A 26,503-nucleotide genomic window follows, 5' to 3' on the forward strand; every position below is an offset into this window, starting at 1 on the left:
TACCTACGCCGGGAGCCCGACACTCAGCATCCCAATCAAAGGTAAGTCGGGCACGGACAGCCGCGCATGGGGTTAGGTTAGGGGCTCCCAGGGGGACTCAAGGTTAGGCACCCCCCCTGGGAAGGTTAGGTTTAGGCTAGGGGAAGGGGGGGTTAGGCACCCCCGGGGGGAGGTTAGAGTTAGGCACCCCCCCGGAGACTTAAGTTTAGGCAGCGGGGAAGGGGGTTTAGGTTGAGGCACTTAGCGGTAAATCATACCGATCCCAGTAAGAGAAGAATATAGAAACACTTAGAATATACACCTTATTTGTTAAAACAAAAAAAAACAATGCAAATGAAATAAGAATTAGATCAATTGCAGAAACCAGTATTGATGTAAAAAAAAATATCATAGTAAAAAGCTCAGACTGAGGTGAAGGAAATGTCTGTTAATTTTGATCTTCCTTACATATGTCACTTTGCTACACATTCATTTTCTAATATGAATTTCCTTTACCTTAAGGTGCGTACACACGGTAGGATATCTATGAACAATAACGATATCGTTCAACGATATATCGTTCATATTGTTAATTTTATGCAGTGGACGACCAACGATGCACGCTCCCGCATGAACGATAACGATATCTATGATCGTTCATACATGCAGGCCAATCTGGACGATATCGTCAACTTTGCTTGTTCAGAGATGTGGCAGGAGGACTTCACTGAAAGATATCTTTAAAGTCGTTGGTGGTATAGATTGTTCCGTGTGTACCCAGCATTAGTCTGAATGTTTTATTATAATAAATTTAATATATTTTTATATCCACACTGGTTTATGTACTAGTTTTACAATTTATTGCATTTTGTTTTAATATATAACATGTAGTTTCTATCCACTGCCATGTTCTCCTGGGTTGGGTACGTTGTGTCGACAGTCACTAGGTCCACAGTGTGTCAACATGACAATGCCATGGCAGGGATCCCGACATGGGTGTAATGCTACTAAGGACATTTTGAACTTGTGGGTCTTATAACTTTACACATGCTGTAATAACCAGGGCCTTAACTGTGTGGTGCGACCTGTGAAATGGCACAGAGCACCACAGGGCAGGGGGCATTGTTTGTGCCTGTCAATTTTCCTATTTATTATCATTCTCACTTGTAGCTTCCCCTTCTTTTATCCCCAGCATCTCTTGGCCTCCCCTATCTCTTCCCTGGCACTTCCCAATGAGGCCATGGCCCTTTTTCGGGTGCACTATCTTATGTCCCTATTTGAAAAATGTGGTGGGGGGGGCGCCAAATGCTCTTTCTGGCACAGGGCACCTAAAAGTCTAGTTACGGCTCTGGTAATAACACCCTGAATGTATATAATTTGGTATTTATATCTTGTGCTTATTGTGTGTATGGCACTTTACTATTTTATGTAGGTTAAGTATATAGTAGGGTACAAATTTATCAGAGGAAGGAGGCCCAAACCGGTATGTTGCCCAGGGCCCCAATGGATGTCGAGATGGGACTGCTATATGTGTCCGTGTGTGTGTCCGTCCGTGTGTGTGTGTGTAACAGAAATAGCAGTACAATACAACAATTGCCAATAGTCCCAACCTTTTCTGGACTTTGCAGATTTTAATTGCTTATGAATGGTTTAACTTCTCAGAAAAGAAGTTTCAGCATATTTGAGCAACTGTTAGGTAGACTATAGGTGAGACTAAACAGTGATACGCCTGTCACACTGCAAGCAATAATCCGGGTTATGCTGAACTCACAGCAACCCAGGTTACTGTGCAGTGTGAAAGGGCCAGGTTTAAATAAGCCAGGTCGAGCCACCCGGCATTTCAACCCTGGTCACGATGCAGTATGAAAGGGTAGCCCGGGTCGATGCAACCCAGGTCCCAATCACAGCATAGGAAGAGCCGGCCCTTGGAGATGATCTCATCTCCAAGCACCAGCTAAGCATGTGATGGCGGTGACGTCATCGACCTGGCAATAAGCCGGGTCGGGCCGCCATTCTGAAAGGGGTCTCAGCCTGGTCACACCCGGGATGGACACATGAACAAAATCCTGGGTGCGACCCGGCATTGCCATGTGAGAGGGGTATAATGTTTGTAGATATGGATATTTTTTTAATACTTTTAATATACAGTACTTCTATAAACTCTACCTATGATATATAAGCATTTGCATATATAGTGCATGCTGGTGAATCCATGTAATACTTATTGTGTAAGCCAGACAGTGTAGAAAAGAAAAGAGACAATATAATGCTAAATTAAGTATGTACCAAGTGTATGCAGGCATTAGGGAAATCACACATCACAAAATTCATTCCAGGTGATCGAACATTTTTGGCTTAGTTTACCATGCACATAGAGCATTACAGCTCATTAACATCCCCCCTAATTACTGTTTTCTCATTTTGTGAGCCAAGAAAGATCTCCAATTCTGTATAAGCTCTTCAGATTTGCATATCATATAAAAACTGTCTTTGCTGAGTGTTAGCCAGCGTATACAATGGTCTATGAGAACCACATTCCCACTAGTAAACTGCTTTCGGAACATTATTATTTTTCCTTTCAAATGCCCATGTTGTAAACGGCCTTCAGAGTTTTTGTCCGCAGTTAATGAGCTCCTCAGAGTTTGGTTTGTTTGTTATAGGGCACTGGTGAAATCTCCTGCAGCATCAGCAGTAATCAGTATACACACATTAAATTACACTCTCAACAGAGGGTCTACGGCAAAGGAATCTGAATGGGTTGTTTTCCCCTGAATGCTTTAAAGATGCTGCAGAATAACAGATTCAAGTATCAGGTGTTACCATCCTTTGGAACAAAAGAAAAAATATTTTCACTGCAAGGAATGCAATCTTAAATGCTTGGCAATATCCAAGATTCAGGTCCAGGCAAGTTGTCTAGGCTATAATTCCATTACCTAGTAGGGATGAGGAATTACAGTACTGGAACAGAGGCTGAAACCCACACCTGGAGAGTTAATCGAGCATCTAATAGAAAAGTACAATCTGAATGTTGCTACTTTAAACCATGGAGTGAGTGAACTCATAGAGCCTAATTTACCAAGATTTCCCTTTGGAGGTGATATGACGCTTGATTTAAGCGCATATATTTTTGGAGACACATAGTGGACTGTGTGGGGGAACACACCATTAGAAAAATATAAAATAAATAAGCACGGTTCACTTGGTGCTGCACTGTAAGAAGACATTGAGGATTAGTGACATTTAGGCGCAAACATGGCCGGATTAACGGGGGGGGGCGTTCCTCCCTGGGCCCCCACACATAAGGGGCCCCCACACCCACCCGGGGTTAAAGTGGGCCGGAACAGAAGACTGAACCAGTTCCGCCTTCTCCGGCCCACCTAACCCTGGAGCCGCAGGGAGGCTCCATTTACCGGGCGCCCACTGAGATTTTGTTGCCAGCGGGCGCCTTGCTCATCACACTTGAGCTCCGACTTTCGACTCCCGCAGTGTGCAGTGCACAATGGGAGAGACGTCTCTCCTATAGTTCCGAAGAGCGGCCAGCAGGACTGACGCGGGAGCGGGAGCAGGGCTTAAGATAAGTATTGTGGGGTTTTTTGTGTAAGCGGCTTTACTACAGGGGGCATTGCTACAGGGGGCATTAATACTTGGGGCATTAATACTTGGGGCACTACTACAGGGGGCACTACTACAGGGGGCACTACTATCAGTAGCATTATTACATGGGGCATTACAATAGGGGGCATTGCTACTTGGGCATTATTATTGGGGGCACTACCACAGGGGGCATTACTACTGGGAGCACTACTACAGGGGGCATGACTACTGGGGGCACTGCATAAGGGGCACCACTACTGGGGGCTCTGCATAAGGGGCACTACCATTGTGGGCACTGCCACTACTAGGGGCACTGCATAAGGGGCACCACTACTGGGGGCACTGCATTAGGGGCACCACTACTGGGGGCATTGCATAAGGGGTACTACTGCTGTGGGCATTGTATAAGAGTCACTACTACTGTGGGCATTATGTGTATTAAGGGCACTACTACTGTGGGCATTGTGTATAAACGGCACAACTGTGGGCATTGTGTAAAAGGGGTACAACTATGTGTCATAACATGAATAAGGGACACTACTATTATTTATTACGTTATTTATATAGCGCACAGATTCCGCAGCGCTTTACAGATAATATTTTGGCCATTCACATCAGTCCCTGCTCCATTGGAGCTTACAATCTATGTTCCCTACCCCATCTACACACACATACTAGGGTTAATTTTTGTGGCATCCAATTAGCATGACAGTATATTTTTGGAGTGTGGGATAAAACCGGAGTACCCGGAGGAAGCCCACACAAGCACAGGGAGAATATACAAACTCCACACAGGATCGGCCGTGGTGGGAATCAAACCCACGACCTTAGCTCTGTGAAGCAGTATCGCTAACCATTACTCCATCTATGCTGCCCTATGTGGTATAATGTGAATCAGGGGCACTATATGTGGTGTAATGTGGATAAGATTGCGCAACTGGTGTGTAATATTTCATGCGGGTGCCTATATGTGTTTTTTTTTCATGTGGGTGTATATTATGTGTTTTTTTGTGTGTGTGTCTGTGTTTTTTTTCCATGTGGAGCCCATGGGCCCCATGTCACAATGAGACATAACCCCTTAGCACTCACTAGCTAAGATTAGCTAATCGCTGTTTATCAATGTACCATTTACGAGCAATACGGTCCCCATTGCGCATAACCCCATTTCATCCATATATAATAGGGGCCCCCACATGTTTGTTGCCCAGGGGCCCCCCACAGACCTTAATCCAGCCCTGGGCACAAATGTTCACTTAATCACAACGTCCAATCAGATATTTGCTTTCATTGGTTAACTTGATCTAGATAGATAAAAGCAAATTGCTTATTGGCTGTTCATAGTTAACATCATCTTAATAGCATTTCCAAGGACTCTGCTGCTCAGTAGTTGCCTATAAGCATGTCACATACTGTATGGTACAGTCTAGATCACGGGGGGAATGTATCAAGCCTTGGAGAGAGATAAAGTACCAACCAATCAGCTTCTAATTGCAAATTGCAAAGACAGCCTGTAAAATGACAGAAGCTCTCCACTTTATCTTTCTCCAAGGTTTGATACATGTCCCCCTGATACTCAAGTGTCGGTCCACGGCATCTAGTCACAAGTTGTTTGAATTTTTTACCAGTGGCAAATTTTAATATGAGTGGATAGAGTGACTACTTGGGGCCAGAGCTATCTGTAGGAGGTTTATGGTAGGAGAGAATATATTTCACATATGCTCTCCCCACTTGCTCCTTTTCAAATATTCTACCCTGCCACAACACATACCCTGCCCTCACTCCTATTGTAAGATCTAGGCGATGAAAGGATATGTAGGAGATGAAGGGTTGGAGACATCTATGACAAGGGATGGTGGGGTGGAGATCAACTATGACAAAGAGTTGGAGGGTGTGGGCATATGTTAGTAGAGTGGGGTAATATGTGATAAATGTAGAGCGCGGTAATACTGTATGTGGTAAGAGTAGAGTGGGGTAATATGTGACAAGAGTAGAGCAGGATAATACTGTATGTGATAAGAGTAGAGTGGGGTAATATGTGATAAGAGAAGAGCGGGGCGATACTGTATGTGATAAGAGTAGGGGTAATATGTGACAAGAGTAGAGAGGGGTAATATGTGACAAGAGTAGAGCAGGGTAATATGTGACAAGAGTAGAGCGGGGTAATATGTGACAAGAGTAGAGCAGGGTAATATGTGACAAGAGTAGAGCAGGGTAATATGTGACAAGAGTAGAGCGGGGTAATATGTGACAAGAGTAGAGCAGGATAATACTGTATGTGATAAGAGTAGAGTGGGGTAATATGTGATAAGACAAGAGCGGGGCAATACTGTATGTGATAAGAGTTGGGGTAATATGTGACAAGAGTAGAGAGGGGTAATATGTGACAAGAGTAGAGCAGGGTAATATGTGACAAGAGTAGAGCGGGGTAATATGTGACAAGAGTAGAGCAGGGTAATATGTGACAAGAGTAGAGCAGGGTAATATGTGACAAGAGTAGAGCGGGGTAATATGTGACAAGAGTAAAGCGGGGTAATATGTGACAAGAGTAGAGCAGGGTAATATGTGACAAGAGTTGAGCGGTGTTATATGTGATAAGAGTAGAGCGGGGTAATACTGTATGTGTTAAGAGTAGAGCAGGGTAATATGTGATAAGAGTAGAGCGGAGTAATATGTGATAAGAGTAGAGTGAGGTAATATGTGACAAGCGGGGCTGTCATAGGCAGATCAATGCTGCAGGCATGTGTAACAAGGGTACATGGAGGGACCAGGGAAGAAGTGCATGTGGCAGGATCAGACCAATTAAATGCTGTGTATCGCATGATGTACATTTGCCATGTAGTTTCACATGTAAAGTATAGGCTCACGATATTATGTAGCCCAAGCCCCAGATTGTCTTAATTGTCCACTACCTGCACCTTTGCTGAGCACTATCCCACACACATGGGCTGAGTGAGACATAGCTGTGCTCTTCAAATTGCCATGCTCTGGAGAGTTACAACTGCCGTTCGGCATCTAGCCCGTTCATATTCTCAGGGGTCTGGTGTCCTAGAGGGAAGCAAGGAAGGTGGACCATGCTAGGACACATCATTGCCCAGGTGAGGTGAAGAGAAAGGGATGTATATGATGCCAGATACTTATTTCTATTTGCAGAGCAAATATGAGATTTAATGTTGCCAATCAGACAAGACTCTGGCAGCAGTTAAAATGCACATTGCTTTGCTGAATCTTGTATGTTTGCACAGCAACATGTTTTATAAATGTAGCTAGTCATGTGTATGTGCAGAGCAGCATCAATAATAGTTAATAATAAGCTATGGCTAGCCTATATATCAAAGAATGTCAGATTTCTCATGAATTATGAAATAAGAAGAATTTGAATCCAAATATATCAGCTCAGAATTTTACCCGACAGCGAGTAACATTTAGATGTACCCATGGGCATATCTATAGTGGGTGCAGGTGGTGCATACTTGCCTATACTCCTGGAAGTCGCGGGAGGCTCACGATTTTTCGGGTAGCCCCCCGCAGCCCCGAAAAAGTAGGCAGATCTCCCGCATCCCGCCCACTTCTCAGTGAAGTGGGCAGCATGGGGAGATTTTCCTAGGAATTCACGGGTATGACGGAAGGGGGCGAGGCTAAAATGACGCAAATTGTGTCATTTAGCCCCACCCCCTCCTCCCGGACCCTCAAATCATGGTCTTTTCCTGTGGTGGGCGGGGCCTAATAATGTCTATAGTCCGACCCCGACCCCCCGAAGATGTTTGCAGAATCTCCTCTCCGGGCTGCTCCCGGGTAGGAGTTCTGCAAAGTCGGAAAGTATAAGGCGCTGCTATTGCTATGAGGCCCCAGACACAGGTCATATAGTTGTCTACCAAGTTCCCAAAATGTCATGCTAAGCAATGGATTCTGACTTGTTGCCAGGCCTAAATGGGGCAACATTCCATTTTCACTGAATGATGTGTGTACTGGATGTTATGATGGTAATGTAGGCCTGTAAGGTAGCATGATCTGAACTGGGCACTGTAATGTAGTATAATATGAACAGGAAGCACTATAGTATGGCATAATATGAACTGGGGCACTGTGGTGTGGCATAATATAAATCGGGGGCACTGAAATTTAAGAAATAAGAAATTGGGGCACCACAATGTGGCATTAAATTAAATGGGACCACTACAATGTGACTGTTATGAATGTACCTGCACTATTTGCATGAGACCCCTAGAACTCGCTGATGGGGCTCATGCAATAGGCAGGGATCCACAGAGAATAATTTACCCGGAGTAAAGCAGCAAACAAGGTAGGGGTTAATAGATGCAGATGTGTGCTGGAGTCTGCTGCTGGGAAACTGGCTTGATGGTCTGAAGACTTGCAATTAACTGGCACAGGCTGGAATTATGCTGAAGCAGTAATGCTAGATATGGACTTGATAATGGCAGGCCAGCTACTCAAGAAGATGCAGGTGGGAATACTGTGGAACCTGCAATGCTAGAAATGGATTTGATTGTGACAGACCAGCTGCTCAGGATGCAGGTGGGAGTTTGCAACAGAATCAGTACTTGATATAGTTGAACTGACAGGTGAATGCAGGTTGGAGCTTGTAACAGAATCAGTACTTGAAATAGTTGAACTGGCAGGCAGATGCACAGGTACACGCTGGACTGGACACAAACCGGAGGTGACACAAAAGGTAAGCTGGTGGGTCTTGGCAAGGCACAAACACGTAGCAGGATTGGACACGGGAACAGGCAGAATCCAGCAGGACACAGGAACACAGTTTAAGGAGCAAGGAACTGCACAGTGTGCAGCGACCACATGAACCTCGACTAGGTGCAGGAACTAGTAATATCACCACCAGGCAGCAACTGACTTGAATCCCTAATGAAGGGAGAGGTCTCCTGTGATTGGTCCATCAGGCTGAGGTCAGGTAACGAGACTATCAACAGGTGAGTAGCTGCTCATAGCAGCCAGAGTCCAGGTAGCTAGGATAGCAACTGAGAGCCAATCAGGCAGAGAGCCGCAGTGGCACAGGTAACAGTGACATAATAAGAACTGGAGGCACTACACTGTGACATGATGAGCTGAGGATACTTCAATGTTGCATAATATGTACTGGGAACATTGTATAGCATAATGTGATTTGCGGGCACTGTGTGGCATAATGTGTTCTGGCAGCACTAAAATGGGGCATAATGTGAACTAGGGCACTACTATGGGACATAACAATAGCTAGGATACTACTATAGGAAATAAAAGTAACTAGGACATTACCATGTAAAATGAACAACTGCTGCAAAGAAAGGTGTCTCTCAGTGGCGTAACAACGGCCCCCGCAGCCCCCGCGGTGGCTTGGGGGCGCCGGGGGCCGTTGCTTCCCCACTGCAACTTGGAAAACTGGCCTCTGAAGTGATCGGAGGCTAAGGAAGCCTCCGATCACTTCAGAGGCCAGCGTTCCCAGTGATGCAGTGCGCGGGTGACGTCATGACGTCACCCGCGTGCTGCGGAGCCTGTGCAGCTGCGCCTGCTGCTGAACTAGTTAGATCCAGTCAGCGTGGCAGCGGGAAGGACAGCGGGAGCGATGGATCAGGTAAGTACTGGGGGGAGGGGGGAAACTACTTTAAGGGGCGGAAGTTACTACAGGGGCAGAAGTTACTACAGGGACAGAAGTTACTACAGGGGCAGAAGTTACTACAGGGGCACAACTACTAGGGGCACTGCATATGGGCACTACTACAGGGGGTACTGCATATGGGCACCACAACAGGGGACATTGCATATGGGCACCACTACAGGGGGCACTGCATATGGGTACCACTAGAAGGGGCAATGCATATGGGCTCAACTACAATTGGCACTGCATATGGGCACTACTATAGGGGGCACTCCATATGGGCAGCACTACAAGGGGCAATGCATATGGGCTCAACTACAGGGGGCACTGCAAGTGGGAACCACTACAGGGGGCACTGCATATGGGCACAGCTACAGAGGGCATTGCATATGGGCACAGCTACAGAGGGCACTGCATATGGGCATAGCTACAGAGGGCCCTGCATAAGGGGTACTACTACAGGGGGCAATGCTTAAGGGGCACTGCTACAGGGAGCATTGCATAAGGTGCACTGCTACAGGGGCATTGCATAAGGGGCACTGCTACAGGGGGCATTGAATAAGGGGCCCTGCATAAGGGACGCTGCTACAGCAAGCATTGCATAAGGGGCACTACTACAGGGGGCACTGCAAGAGGGGCACGACTACTGGGGGCACTGTATAATGGGCACAACTACAGGGGGACTACGGTGGCACTGTATAAGGGGCATTAACTTGATACACGCAGTTTACATGTTATAAGCTATGTTCCCAATAATCTGGTTCTACACAGACATAGAATCTGTACAACCTATGGAGGGTTGGTGAAGTAGATCTTTCAGGGTGGGATGTAATGGGCATTACTGTGTGGCATAATATGCTATTAGGGGTATTAGTGTGGCATAATGTGTTATAAAGGGCATTACTGTGTGGCATGTGTTATAAGGGGCATAATGTGTAAGGAGCATTACTGTTTGGCATAATGTGTTGTAAGGGGCATTAAGGTGTGTCATAATGTGTTATAGGGGTATTAAGGTGTGGCAGAATTTGTTATAAGGGCATTACGGTGTGTCATAATGTGTAAGGGACATTACTGTATCTTGAAACCACACACCTTAAACGTCGTCTTTGGGTGTCTTTCTTTTTTGGGCAGGGGGGTGGGGGGCGCCTGAAACCTTTTGGCAGGTGGGAGCAAAATTTATAGTTACGCCACTGGTGTCTCTCTAGAAGTATTAGGGTGGGGGCCCTTTCAAAATGTTGCCATGGAGCCCATAAAGTTCTGGCTTTGCCCCTGAATGTACCTTAATGCCAGTGGCAGAACTAGCAGAGGTGCAGCCGGTGGCTTGCACCAGGGCCCGCTGTGGTGCAGGGGCCCATAGCCACCGCTGCACCCGTTGCTAGTGTCCCCCGGGCCTCACAAGTGTAGTGAGGCCCGCAGTGAGAGCGGTCCGCACTACACAGTAACAAACTGTGTTTCTTACAGCACCCAATGAGAGACAAACAGACTCTCATTGGCTGCTGTTTCCACGGAGGGAACTGGCTGGAGCTCACTCATGAGCTCCGCCTTCCGTCTCCCCCCGCAGCGGGAGATGGGAGAGACGACATGACTGTGTTTTTGTGTTTTTTTGTGTGTGTGTGTAAGGGGGCACGGGAACTGACACTGGCACAGCATAGGGGGGGGCGCTGCTAGGGGTGCTGTATAGGGGGGCGCTACTGAGGGCACTGCATGACTGCATGGGGGGGTGGCCGCTACTTGGGGTACTGTATAGGGAGGACTACTACTGGGGGCAATGCATAGGTGGGACTACTACTGGGGGCAATGTATAGGGGGATTACTACTGGGGGCACTGCGAAGGAGGGACCACTTCTGGGGGCACTACTGATGGCACTGCATAGGGGGACCACTACTGGGGCACTGTATATGGGGCACTACTGGGGGCACTGCACAGGGGGACCACTGCTGGGGGCACTGCATACGGGGGCCCAAAGCATATTCTTGCACCTGGACACACCACTTTCTAGTTCCGCCACTGCTTAATATGCTCTACAGTTTCCATCATGACATGTTCATGAACTTAATTAAAACATTTTTAATGTATAATTTCCTTCAATACTTCTTATAAAGCCTGTGGTAGAAGGGGCATATTCAACTTTCCTTTTTCACTTAGGAAAATGGCTCTGTGCAAAAATGTTTTTGCTTTCTCCCAATTCAATTAGGGGAGTTTTTGCATGGGAGAAAATTGGCTTTAAGGAGTTGGAAGCAAAGCAAACAAATAACAAACAAATAACTTTTGTATCTGGAACAATCCTTGTTGCACAGTAAGGTACATATCCAATTAGACGCAAAAACTTTGCGCACTGTTCGCTCGAATGTGTCACTTTTCGCTTCTATCGTGCAATCCAATTGCAAAAGACGCGATGCGGCATTTGCCCGAAAAATTTCCTTGGCATTAGCTGCAAAAAGTGCAGGTGAAAATGGGGAAATCTGCCTGTACCCCAAAAAAATGTCAAATAAGGTAGGGTAATAGTGTAAAAGTGTTTTAGTGGCCAAAATCAAAGGATTTGGGGTATTTAAATTGTGTCAAATGGCTGTTATATGCATTTTCTCTAACAGTGAAAAAATTATAGTAAGCAATATTTCTGGGGAAAAATAAATAAATTGTATGAGTATCCCAGTATCCCTGAAGGGCAGATGTATTAAGCTCTGGAAAGTGATAAACTGGGGAGTGATAAACTATCAATCAATCAGCTCCTACCTGTCATTTTTCAAACACAACCTGTAACATGACAGGAGCTGAATGGCTGGTAGTTTATCACTCCACATTTATAACTTTCCAGAGCTTAGTACATCTCCCCAATGGGATGCAGTCATAATCCCGGCAGTCGGGCTGCCGGCACTTAGACCGTAAGTACTGGGGTTATGGGGAGGGTTAGGGTCAGGGTTAGGCACTAGGGGGAGGGTTAGGGATAGACACTAAGGGGGAAGGGTTATTAGGGTGCGAGGAGGGGGAGGTTAGGTTTAGAAACTAGGGGGGAGGTTAGGTTTAGGGAGCGGGGAGGAGAGATTATGGGTATGGAGAGAGGCGGAGGGTTAGGTAAGCCTATGTATAATGAAATTGACACTTTACGTCTTTCAGACATAAAACCCCGGCTTTAGGCTGGCTCGGCGCCAGGACACCGAGCACAAACTGAAGTCAGGGTTTTCTGTACTTACTATTGTGCACGCTAGGCTGTTTTAGCAGGGCGCCACGCCCTGTCTGATTTTTAAAGGGCAAAATGCACCCTGCCCCTTTTAGCGGCGCCCAGTGCTAAAACAGAATGGCTGCTGCTGTTCTTCCGCCGCATGAATAGATGCCATGTGCACGGCATCTATTCACACCGCCGTCTTGTCACGCTCCCAAAATTGACGTCAGGGGGACTGCAACAATGACGTTGGCACCCTGCCCGCAACTGATCCTAATGGGAACACTACTTACTCCTTTCATACATGGGTGACGACCTGGGTTATTTCTGGGTCATCACCTTTCACACCAGACCCGGGTCTTCCAGTGACCCGGGTCTTCTGGCTTTCAGTGGATGCTTGAAGATGATGTCATCTCCAAGTGCTCTTGTCTGCGGCCAGTTACTTTCTTTTAGGTGTGACCCGGGTCATCAAGACCCTGGTTGCACCTTTCACACATAAGCCTGGTTGTAGACCCAGGTTGCAAGTCCTGGGAAAAAAATCTGACAGTGACCTGGGATTGTTAACCTGGGTCGACCCTCAGACATAAGGACCTGGGTTGATGCATGTTCACGTGCAAAAACCTGGGTTTTTTGGCTTGTGTGTAAAAGGGGTATTACTGTAGCTGGAAACTCAGTGGGTCATAAGTAAGCCACTGAGTCTCCAGCTGTTTTCTGAAAGCAAACGGCCTCTTGCAGTATATATTTTGGGTGCAAAATGTTTTGGAGTTATACAAAAGTTAATTACATTTCATTAGTTAATGTCAGGTTTTATCAGCATTCCATTATAATGAGTAGACATATATTATCTGAGACCACAATAATTTGTCAATAAAAACGAATTAGAAAAAAAACGTTTGGAAGTGTTAAAGTATTGGATGTTTAAAACACTTTGGATGTGTTCAAATATTGTTTAGCCACATTTCTAGCACACAACAGAAGAAACCCCACAGTAAATACTGCATAAAAGATAAAAGCAACAACAGACAAATACATTTTAGGCAAAATACAAAGTAATCAACATAAATTATAATAGTATAACTTGAAACAAATACATACTAAAATTCTTATTAAAAAGCACTAAAGTAAAGTTGACCACACATGGTCCAATCTAGTTGTTAAATGTTTTCTCATCGAATTTGTTAAGCAAATTGCTAACAAATGTTCCTTTGTAATTAAATGCAGTGGACAAAACGATCATACCCCTTTTCCACCAAAATTCCGGGTCTGGCCCGGAGTTGGAACAGAGTTCCCATCCATACCAGACCCGGAATTTAGCCGGCGTCGACTCGGGATATTCCCGAGTCGGTGCCGCTCACACCGGAGTCGGGTCTGCATAGACCCAGCTTTACCGGCGTGAAAGTGGACGCTTGGAGATGACGTCATCTCCAACCGCCACTGAAGCCGGCTAGCAGCGCACTCCAGGACATCGTGACCCGGAGTGCGCTGTTCTCACAGCAGGGTTTCAATGGCTACTCCCGTGTTAAACCCTGCTATTTACCTGGGTTGGATTGCCGGATCACTCGACCCGGCGATCCAACCCTCTCCTCTTTTACACTAGGGAGCTGCCCGGGTAAACCCTGCAATAACCCGGGTTTTAGCTGCGGTGTAAAAGGGGTATCACAAATCCAGTCGCACTGGGTGGAAATGTTTTCTACAAAAACAATCAGATTGAAACATGTAAATACAAATTATTTGATTAATCTCAAAATATTTATATGCCAGGTGTGCAGAGAAGGGGTAGCGGGTAATGATTACCCGGGTCAGTGTAGGGGTCAGGGATTGCAGGGAGGCATAGCCACCCCCTAACTATGCAGTAGCCATGCCCCCCACTATACTGTGGCCACACTCCCAAAACATATACATTTGAGAGATCTATGGGATGAGAGGATGTAGCCATTCTAACTCCCTTGACTACGCCCCCACACAACACCTGGGCCTGCCAGGAGTCTCTGTGGCCTTGCTTCCACAAGCATGTCCTTCTCACTTCGCTTTTCTCAAATGTGCCCCAGTATAAACTAAACTTTGTTTTCATTGTTGCATTTATTTTGCCCACCTTATATATATATATATATATATATATATATATATATATATATTTATATATATGCCATTTTCCTCACTATCCAGTGATGGATCCCAGCAGGCCAATAACATGAGTGGGGTTCTTGTGACCGCACACTACATAGATGAGCCTAGCTGTAGCAGGGGCAAACACAGGATTTCTAGAAGGGGGTTTCCAAATGCTTGATTTTAGAGCGAGTGTGGCCAGTCCATGAAGAGGGCAGAATTAGTACTTATCCAGCTTTAATATGCATCATACAAAGTATATTGTGTGTCATAATTCCAGCAGAATGTTTTTCTTCAGATGTGGGCATCATTCCAGAGCACTGGAGCAAGTCCGGGAGTCTGGGGGAGCGGTAGAAGAACCTAGCACTGCCCTGGACATATATATGTGTATATTGGTCTCCTTATGTACTGGATAGTGTATTATTATACAGTATTAATAATTAAACCTATTGATGGTCTATAGCAGTGCACCCCTAACAGTGCATGTTTTCCACATGTTATAGTTGGTGCACAGGTTATTTATTACTGGCTGATACATGTTAAAAGATACACAGGTGGTGCTAATCATTTCATTTGTGATACTGAGAAGAACATGCAGCGCTAGTAACATTCTATTATATTACTAATTCTATTGTGGTCATGTTGTGTGCTGGGGAGGGGGGTTTCCAGGCAGACGGAAACCCCCCTGCGTTTGCCTATGTGTAGATATTGGATACTGCCCAGCTGCTCTGACAGTGGGCCTGATTTTGTAAGGGTCGTAATTGCTATCCTTTGCAGATACGGTAATGCAGCAGGAAGCACCACGCCCCCTATGCATTACTTAACCGAGCTGCGTTGTTCAATGCATCATCGGTTAATCTGCGAACCATCGGCTGGCTGCGGTGACCCACAGGGTCCCGCAGCCGTCCGACGCAGTTTAGAGGAAGAGGCCAGGAAATCTCCATAACCCAACGGAGATCCTGGCTTCTTCTCTCTACCCCAACGGTGGCGACATGCCTCTGTTTCGGGTAACTGAGGCTGTCGCTGCCCCCTCCCCGCCCCCAAACGGCAATCACTGACAGTCTGCTGCCAGTTTGCGTGCGGGCTTGCAGACCCGTTCAGCACATGCGCAGAATGGGTCTGTTGCCTGCGCAGTTACCCATACTTCGGGAATCTGCGTTCAGCAGTGCACTAGCATGCACTGCTGATTCAGGCCCAGTGTTTGCATGCTACTCACGTGAAGGCATGGCTCATGCACCCAGTAGCACATTGATTTGTGGATAAAGCTGGTCATCCACCAATCTTTGTGCTAGAGCGGGCGGTCAATGCTATACTGTGTCATTTTACAAATCAATAATAATATATCCTTATTATTACATGTTTGTTAATTTCTTGCCAAAGGACCATATTGCAAAACAATCAGATTGATTAAAAAATTGACTGTTACCTGTATGCACCTTCATCACATAATCTGCTGCCAAACCACAATTCTCATTGGTTTGTACATTAGTAGAAACTATTATACTAATGTACAATGTGCAAGCAATTACTGTATATGTTCAACACAAGTTACATGTATCAAAAGCATAGATTACAATCGTTACAGACTACCAGCGATTACCAGTGTCTAAAGGAATATGTCTAGGTCCTCTGTTAGAACTTTCTAATAAAAAAAAAAAAAAAAACCTGTACAATAAATCCTCTTTATTGCAACTTGTTCAGGTTGGGGATGCTGGGAAGGAGTCTATGCTTCTTTGTGGACACTGCAATGAGACAGGTCTGAATGGTGCTGTATGAATAGAAACAGCTCCACTGCTGAATCCCTTTTGTATATAACAGATTTGGCAAGGAAAGAGCTACGGAGGGAATGGCTAGAGATGAATTCTCATCCTGTTATGGGTCACCGATCTGTCTGCAGATCAAACTTTCTTAATAAGTCTGCTTCCACAGATTTTCCTGCTGCAAAAGTTTGTACACTTTTTATTAATTCTAATTCCTCCTCTAATCTAGTCAGAAACAATTCCCATAATATAACATCCCAAACAATTAGCCAAATCTTTAGAATTTTTTCATACCCTGTGTTTTAGCAATAAATTGATATAACGTTAAAGGCACTCAGAAATTTGTCTGATGGAAACATTTTATGCCAAGCCCTGGGCTCAGCCATTCCCTTTCTGCAGAACATATTGATTTTGAAAGGTAGGAATTTGCAATTAGTCTCCTGTTCAAGTTTCTTAAGTGATCAACCAAAACTTGTGTGGAGTTCAGGATTTCAGGTTATTAAGGTGCATAGACCCATGCTGACCTTCCAAATCACCCCCCACCTCAGAGAGATGTATATCAGTACATACAGGATGGAAAACTTCTAAAGGGGGTATCCACTAGGTGATTTTTGCAAGCGATTGCACGATAACAACATCATTATCGTGCAATCGCTTGCAAATTGCGCATGCATCGGGCATGTTTTGGTCGGAAGCAACCAGCGATGCACGTGCATGCTGGTCGCTTCCAACATCTATCATCGCCCGTACATGCTGGTCAACCTGACGATCCCGTCAGGTTCAGCATGTGCGGGGAGGATGGATGTGCCTGGACTGAACGAGTGAACATTCAGACTAGGCACGTCACTAGATATACAAACGAGAGCACGATTGCAATGTCGTAATCGTGCTCTCGTTTGTATATCTAGTAGTGGATGCCCGCTTTAAGACCACCATTCCAGTGAATTTATTTCAGCAATCTGACACTGCAGATGGTATGACATAAACCTTTAGATTCCGTTCACTTACTAACATTTTTATTGCCCAATTTAATTTTCTATATTAAAAAATAAATAACATTAAAGTAAATGATGGTAAAATTTTGAGGCAAAAAGGTCATTTTTGATTATTACACATGCTGTAACTCTATGGGGGGTAATTCAATTGCTGTTTTATTTTGCACCTAATCTCCTGTCTAAAGTGGCGGGAGCAATAATTAATTGTTTGTGCCCATTACTTATTTCACATGTGACGCCCAAATGTACCGGGTTTAGATGTGTAAAGCAGCTGCTGCTACACCTGTATAAAGTACTGGGCACCCAAAAGCCAAACTTTTTGTGGATTTCTGCTCGCCACCTCAGCACGCTTGCTCGCTCTCCCAGAATTTCCAGGAAACTCTGTATCTTGAGGGGGGAGTTCTCCTTGATCTTGGGAGAATAGTCAACCATTCTGGATCCTGCCCACTACTCCCGTGAAGTGAGCGGTGGTGTAATGGCACAATTTACTGTGAAATGAGTGCTTATGGCTCGCCTCCCCAGCAAATTAGTAGTACAGCGAATTGTGGCATTATGACATGAGGGTGGGGACACAAAAATGCAGTTAGCAGGCACCATGCACCTACCCCTTCTCCTTGGGCCTCATCTTTCCAGAATGCCCAAGAGAGAAGTGGGTAGGTATGTAATGAAACACAGATGTCCTAGTTTCAATCCTAGGTTCTAGACTGAGAACCTTACAAACATCAATTTACTAAGTAAACTTAAGGATCTTAAAATGGAGGCTGCAATTCACGTGGCAGCAATTTTTTGCATAAATGAATGAGCTTTAATCAATATGTACTGTAGTTTCTGTAACAGATTTGATTTATTTTCAATGGTTGCCAATTATTGAGATAGTACCCTGTATTATGATAGAATGCAAGCATCTGAAGTTCTTTCTACACTTAATGTGGTAGTACTTAAAGAGGGAATCCAGCCAAAACTTAAAATTAAGTGTTGAGTAAAGTTCAATGAGTTAAAAAAAATAATAATAATTTGAATTACCGGGTATGAACTGTTTGCTGTATCAGCCAAAATTCCTGATTCCCTCAACAGTCCCACACCACACTACTACATACTGTATAGATGCCAGTGCTCCTCCCTGTAACCCTTCTGTTTGCTGAGGCTGAGCCATAGTCTAGAGAAGAGGCACATGTGACCATGGAAGATGCCAATTGGCTATAATAGTTTACATCTGCTCTGATAATGTACTAGATAAGTATTTATCATATCATGTTATGCGGGCGTGTAGTATAAAGGTACTGGTATAACAGATGGAGCTCAAAGAATGGTATAGGACCAATGCTTTTTTTTCCTGATAGTATCCAACGTTACACAACACTTTTTTTTGGTACAAATTTTAAATGTTATCATTTCTTCTTGCGGGGAAGGAAGACAGACCACCACACCCACGGGGTGGGGGGAATAACACCCAGACAATCCAGGAGTAACCACACTTTAGTTTAAAAATAAAGGCTTAATAATGTTTTTACAATGGATGAGATGAACATTTATAAAACTCATAAATAACTATTTTATTAATTACAATTGTTATGAATTAATTACACTTTCAAACATCCAAATATAACCCTCATTACTGGATGAAGCCCCATCTTTCTTAAATTGCTTTAGGTGAATTATTCTAAATATTCCCTACTAAAACCATTGAATTTTTTTAAACTGGGTTAAAAAAAAAGCTACAGTCAGGTGATAAATATTGGACATTGACAGAATTTTCATATTTTGGCCTCTATTCACCACCACAATGGCTTTGAAATGAAACAATCGAGATGTGCTTTAACTGCAAACTTTCAGATTTAATTTGAGGGTAATTACATCCAAATCAGGTGAACGGTGTAGGATTTACAACGGTTTCTATATGTGCCTCCCACTTTTTAAGGGGCCAAAAGTAATGGGACTATCAACTCAAAAGCTATTTCATGCACAGGTGTGGGCTATTCCCTCATTATTTCATTATCAATTAAGCAGGTAAAAGGTCTGGAGTTGATTCTAGGTGTGACATTTGCATTTGGAATCAGTTGCTGTCGACTATGAATATGAGATCCAAAGAGCTGTCACTATCAGTGAAGCAAGCCATCATTAGGCTGAAAAATCAAAACAAACCCATCAGAGAGATAGCAAAAACATTAGGTGTGGCCAAATGAACTGTTTGGAACATTCTTAAAAAGAAAGAACGCACCGGAGAGCTCAGCAACACCAAAAGACCCGGAAGACCACGGAAAACAACTGTGGTGGATGACAGAAGAATTATTTCCCTGGTGAAGAAAAACTCCTTCACAACAGTTGGCCAAATCAAGAACACTCTCCAGGAGGTAGGTGTATATGTGTCAAAGTCAACAATCAAGAGAAGACTCCACAAGAGTGGATATAGAGGAACAGGAACAGGAAGACCAGATTAGAGTTTGCCAAACAACATCTAAAAAAGCCATTACAGTTCTGGAACAACATCCTATGGACAGATGAGACAAAGATCAACTTGTACCAGAGTGATGGGAAGAGAAGAGTATGGAGAAGGAAAGGAACTGCTCATGATCCAAAACATACCTCATCAGTGAAGCATGGTGGTGGTAGTGTCATGGCGTGGGCATGTAAGGCTGCCAATGGAACTGGTTCCCTTGTATTTATTGATGATGTGACTGCTGACAAAAGCAGGAGAATGAATTCTGAAGTGTTTCGGGCAATATTATATGCTCATATTCAGTCAAATGCTTCAGAACTCATTGGACGGTGCTTCACAGTGCAGATGGACAATGACCCGAAGCATACTGCAAAAGCAACCAAAGAGTTTTTTAAGGCTAAAAAGTGGAATGTTATGCAAAGGCAAAGTCAATCCCCTGACCTGAATCCGATTGAGCATGAATTTCACTTGATGAAGACAAACCTGAAGGGAAAATGCCCCAAGAACAAGCAGGAACTGAAGACATTTGCAGTAGAGGTCTGGCAGAGATTCACCAGGGATGACACCCAGCGTCTGGTGATGTCTATGCGTTCCAGACTTCAGGCTGTAATTGCCTGCAAAGGATTTGCAACAAAGTATTAAAAAGTGAAAGTTAGATTTAGGATTGTTTAGTTTGTCCCATTACTTTTGGCCCCTTAAAAAGTGGGAGGCACATATAGAAACCGTTGTAATTCCTACACCGTTCACCTGATTTGGATGTAATTACCCTCAGATTAAATCTGAAAGTCTGCAGTTAAAGCACATCTTGTTTGTTTCATTTCAAAGACTTTGTGGAGGTGAATAGAGGACAAAATATGAAAATTCTGTCAATGTCCCAATATTTATGCACCTGACTGTATTTCCGTGATACTACAGTATGTTACATTACATTAGCAAAGAGTTACCAACATTAATGAACTAAAGATTCAACTTTTTGATGTTGCTGTCCCAAAAGTTCTGTGAAGTTTATTTTTTTACTACATACTCATATTCCATTTATAATTGATCATTAATATATGCATCTAAGGGCATGATTCAGCAAGGAACGCAGTTGCTAATACGCACGTAATTGGATGATTAATTCGCATTGTGCATGCATATGCATCACAGTCCACATACGCGAACTAGCAATTGCAATGGGAACTGCGATTGCTGAGGCTACGCAAACCCAGAGCAGAGTGATTGACAGGAAGTGCCATTTGTGGGTGGTGACGGGGGGTGGTCGGGCGAACTCAGGCGTGCCAGTGCATTTCAACGCCGTTGCATGGGCGTGCATAAATTAGCCACTGCGATACCAGACACTGCCTGAGGTCTCATAGCGTGCGCAGAAGTTAGCAATTCCTGAGTGAGGTCTGACCTGCCTTAACTGTGCGTATGGGTCCGATGTTACTCGATGTTACAGTTTGTTTTGCAAAGTTCCCCTAGTATATGGATGTGAGTAAGGGGAAGTGGGCATCCTTATGTTAGGAATCGCAATGTGAATGCAAACATTTAAATAGCACCACTGATATTAGCAACCGCGGAGCGTGCGTATAAGCAGAATTGCGATCATTGCTGAATCAGGCCGTAAGTCACAATGCGATGAAACTAAGATGCACCAGGAGACTGTGCTGTTTACATTGATATGTGACACATGTATATCGGTCTAAATCAGCATGCAAAGTGCTACGATGCAGAGGACGCAGCTTTTTTCCACGACAAGTTCTATTTACAGTCTCAATCACACACAGATATACAAGTGTCACATATCAAATTAATCAGCACAGTCTCCTGGTAAGTCCTAGTTGCATTGCATTAGATGCATTTTCGGCAAAAATGATAGCCCGACGCTAGCTAGCACGAGTTGCAGAAGACCTGGCTCACTCACGTTAGGCAAATCGCGCTGCACGTTAGGCAAATCGCGCTGTATGTATCTCAGGGAGGGAACATTATAGGGCTGCATGTGATGTGTTTCCCTTCTTCCCTACTTGGCCCACCCCAAACGAAGAGCAATGTAAGGTTCACGGTGTCAGCAATAAAATGAGATGTACTTACCTTTATAGAAGGGATCTTCCACTCTGGGGTAAAACATCAGGAGTATCACATGTGTATGCTATGGAACCACAACAAAAATGCCATTATAGTCAGTCATGAAATTATTATCCATCCACATAAACAAATTGTGCAGCATTGTGGGTAGATGATTAATTCGTATTATTAACAAAGATCTACATAGACATTGACAGAAAACTATGTTACCATTTAACAGGAACTATATTATATATATATATATATATATATATATATTTATTTAATTTTTTTAATTTTTTTTGGTAATGTATATCACCCATTGTTTTTATTATTGGGTTGGGTATGGAATCCCCATGGTCAGAATTCCGACACCTATTATGACAGTTATAACCTTTACCCTAACACTCCCATCCCACAGCCTAACCCTAACCCTTTTTACATTGTATATATGAGGTGTCCTGGTCATTGGTATATCCATAAGTCAGTACAGGAGGCTGTCTAGGGCAAAAACAGTTCATGTGACCTAGTCAAGTCTAGTGGAGCTAGATTTTGCTTTTGGGAGAACCTCATTAGGGATGGGGTTAGGGTGGGGGATATTACTCAGGAAGTGGATAGATCCCCTTCAGTTTCTGTACCCTGACACATCAGTTACTGTCCAACGTCATTCCCTACTATCCACGTGGGCATACAGGGGGAATATAATCTTGTGGCGAGTGAAGCGAGCCTGCAAGGTGACAAGTTTCTTTTTTTGGTGGATTGTATGGGCAGGGAACTGCACTTCTGCCCTCTCTGCACGTCACTTCCAGGTACAGAAACTGAAGGGGAATATACCTTTCCATATTACTCATTGAGCAGCTCCTTTCCGCTAGAGTGCACTGTGGTTGGTGATACTCCCGAGGTCAGAGGAACGTGTTTTGAATGCTGATTGGTGGAGACCAGCACATGCTCCTCTGACTCAAGCAGAAGGGCGGGGGCTACACAGGATGCAGCACTGCAGTCAGACAATAGAATGCAGACATGCAGAAGGAGGGAGCTGCTGCTTCCCCCAGAGCAAAAACAAGATGGAAATACATTGTTGTGTGCAACAATCTGCCCAGCAGACTGTTGGGTACGATGTAACATCATATGGACCTCTGCAATCTGTCAGGATTCTGACGGTCAGGATGCCAACTACATTCATTATTATTATTATTATTATTATTATTATTATTATTATTTTAATAGCATTTATTTAACTTTTTCAAATGATAGAAAGATAAAAGGAGATTGACAACATTGTTTAAAATTGAATATACATCCACTGGGAGACAGGAAGCAAAATATTGGACAAATATGTAATTCAAAATAATAACCTAAAGGCAATCATCCATTTTTATCTAATCACGATAAAGATTGTGGACATTGTTTAGGTTCTAGTTGTAATGAAAAGTAGAATTATATATCATAATGAAATGTTTGTGTACATTTTAGCAACCATGGAAAAAAAATATGTTTCAGACTACTAGAAAAAAGTTCCAAGTCTCTGCCTGGTATGGTAGACTAGCTGCTATCACTTGTGCTCTATAGTGGTCCGCGCTATAGGATTGTAATTTTACCTCTAGCTGCTATACACAAAAGAGGTATGCCAACCTCATACAGATAAATATTAATCACAAGCAGAGGTGCTAGCGCTGCAAGATAAAACTGTGATCTAATAAACGACTAGATGTTTACACTATTAATTGATTAATGGTTTTCTTACACTGGGACGTATGTATTAAGCTAAATGGTGAATATAAGATATATTATATATCACCATTTAGCTTAATTTACATACGTCCCAGTGTAAGAAAACCATTAATCAATTAATAGTGTAAACATCTAGTCGTTTATTAGATCACAGTTTTGCTTGTGATTAATATTCAGCTGCTATCACTTACCTTTAAAAGAGGAAAAGTGGAGATGTTGATCATAGGAACCAGATCTATCTATCTATCTATCATTTTATAGCATTTACTACAAAAATTATAGCTACAATATAATTGGTCCTACAAGCAATACCTCTACTTGTCCTCTTTAGAAGTTTTGATAAAACTCCCTCTTGGTGTGGTGAACATTTATGGGGGTATTTAATCAGTGGTGGTGTTTCGACCGTTCCTGCAACACTTAGATATACTGCAGATTTTTCTCATAGAGGTGTGATGGAGAATCTGTGACGCTGAAGTATCATAATAATTAAATACCCCTGTTGTACTGTAACTTCTACTGGGACAAGTACTGATGTAATTGATTAAACATTTTCTGCACAGTTCTGCATAATAAATGAAGGTACGTAGGGCAGGATGTACTAACACTAAAATGCGGTCAAACCTCCGAAAACTACCCTATTTGGAAGTTTGAATGCCTTTCCCAAATGTATCAAGCTCAGGATAGTGAAACTTTCCTGAGCTTGCATCTGATAGCATTGGCGTCTTTAGAGAGGAGGGGGCCCATGTGCATTGCCCGTCCGGGGCCCCCTCCTCTCTTCCCGGCGGCCTGCAGCAGACTGACGCAGCTGGCCGGCCACCAGAGCATTAGTAGGCACTAGAGTGTGCCCGGAGTCTACTGCGCATGCGCAGAAAGCCGGAAAAATGGCCACAGTGGCCATTTTTCCAGCTTTTTGTACAGCGCTGAGACCTGGCGCTGGACCACGGAGAGGTAAGTTCTAAATAATATAGGTGCAGGGTGTGCGGTGCGGGCCCCCCCTGGACCCGGTGGCCCGTGTGCACCGCACACCCTGCACCCATTATAGATACGCCCCTGCCTGATAGGCACCTATAGACGGCTTTGCCTAATAGAAGTCTATAAGCTATTTTTCTGAGACTTCCCCAAGAGGGATCCAATAGGAAACTTTCCAGGGTCCCTCGCCCATACGCAGAAGGATTCAAAGTTCATAAAACCAGAAGTCCTCACACCGCAAAAGGACAGCTCTAATCTGAAGAGCTGTCCTTTGCAGATTTAGTTGCAAATCTACATGCATGCTGCATTAAAAAATCGCCGCTATACATGCTGTAAGTGGCGGGATGTATCGCATTCCAAATGTGATGCTTGATACATCCCGCCCTTATAATGATTTTTATAATAATAATAATCATTTAATCTGTTGTGTTACCAAGAAAAAGATAACTACCAGTATGTTGTATCAGAATCGGTATGTAATGTCGGCTGTCTGGATGCCTCCTGTCAAAATACAGACAGCGGCATCCTGATGGTTGGTATGCCGACAGGGGTCGGGTAAGTATACTTACCCATCCCCTTTCTCCCCCTAACCTTAACCCTCCTTTCTTGTAGCCTAGCCCTAACCCTCCCCAGCCTGCACCCTAACCCTCCCCATTAGTGTCTAAACCTAAGTTTCCCCCCTTCGTGCCTAAACCTTTGGGTGCCAGGATTTTTTCAGCCGGGATGCCGCATGTCGGTATTGTAACTACATCCCACCTAAACCTAACCCTCTCAGGGCTGAAACTAAGGGCGTCCCGGACCTACCTCGTTCGGGCTGGCGTCCTTCTGTGTTCCGGTGTCAGGATTAAGATAGGCGTCTGTATTTCGACGCCTATCTTAAGTCCCTTGTTGGGCTTCCCCCGTTGGGATTTAGACCGGCGGCATCGCGGCCGCCGGTCTCATAACTACATCCCATTGTATCAGTTTGCAGTAAAACACTATACACAGGGCCGTTAAGAGCCGGGCCCCCTAGAAATGTTGCAGCGAAGTGGTGAGCCCCTCAGCCCGGCGCAGTACGGGCTGCTGATAGGAAAGAGGGAGGGGGGTGGCATTGGACCCGGGCCCCTGCCGGGCCCCCCCAGCAAGCCCAGGCCTGGGTTATTAGTACCTGCCCCCCCACCCCTCTTGGACCGTTTTATCTTCAGATATAAGTTTTGCTGCATTATTTAGTGTTAAGACCTGGAAATAAACTTTACTTTGAAGATGTCCATATTGGCAATGCTCTGCATGTGAAGTGATTTGAAGGAAACCGCTTTCTGATATCACTGAACTATAGTGTGTGTTTCTCTGCATGAGATTAATATTACACGCAGCTGTCATCTGCCAAACTCTTGTTATGTTGATTATTTCACTGCAACATTTTTTTTTCTAAATTATAAAATAAAATGGAAGATATACAACGTTTATAATAAGGATTTAAGGTAATTAAATTTTGTGTATAGAAAAATGACGTGTTTGTTGATTAACATGGGTAATTTGTACTATTGTAGGAGTAATTAATAATTGCTTTAATGATATGTGCATACCTTTTAGTCATCAGTACCTGCCAAATCCAACAAACAGTAGATGTGATTGTACTTTCCAGGGATTCTGGGGGAACAACTCTACGGGGGGGGGGGTGGTGATTCCATGGAGACACTACATCCCAATAAATTGTATAACCACTTTTTGCAATTAGATCTACTTCATTCTATTTTACAAACCCTAATCGCAGGGTTAGGCTTTGGGTACTTACCGTCTGAACAACCGTATCACCACACAGCCGATTGTCGTCATTATTAGCATATCGACATTTCATCAGTATCGACAATCTCAATGTCTATGTGGTCATGCTAAACATGTCAACATTCTACCGTGAACTGGATGAATGATGACTTTCCAACCATGAACAAAATATACGGAACCCCTACTACACAGCAACTAGTTTTAGGTTTTATTACATGATCTTCTAAACTCTTTGAAATCCTCAGAGATGAACGTCAGACTGTGCAATATCTTCAGCATCTCAAAGCGACAAGAAAGACAAACAGTTTAACTAATTTCCCAACACTAGTATATACTGTACTCTATGCTGT

General features: G+C 44.0%; 1 protein-coding gene across 1 annotated transcript in view; it reads right to left on the reverse strand.

Annotated features, from left to right (window-relative positions):
* Nucleotides 1–26,503, reverse strand: part of LOC148532179 (1-phosphatidylinositol 4,5-bisphosphate phosphodiesterase eta-2-like) — a 695,515-nt gene that overhangs the window by 640,482 nt on the left and 28,530 nt on the right. The window lies entirely within an intron of this gene.

The sequence above is a fragment of the Taudactylus pleione genome, unplaced genomic scaffold (genome assembly GCF_031769625.1).
Source record: "Taudactylus pleione unplaced genomic scaffold, aTauple2 ptg000082l, whole genome shotgun sequence".
Classification (NCBI taxonomy): domain Eukaryota; kingdom Metazoa; phylum Chordata; class Amphibia; order Anura; family Myobatrachidae; genus Taudactylus; species Taudactylus pleione.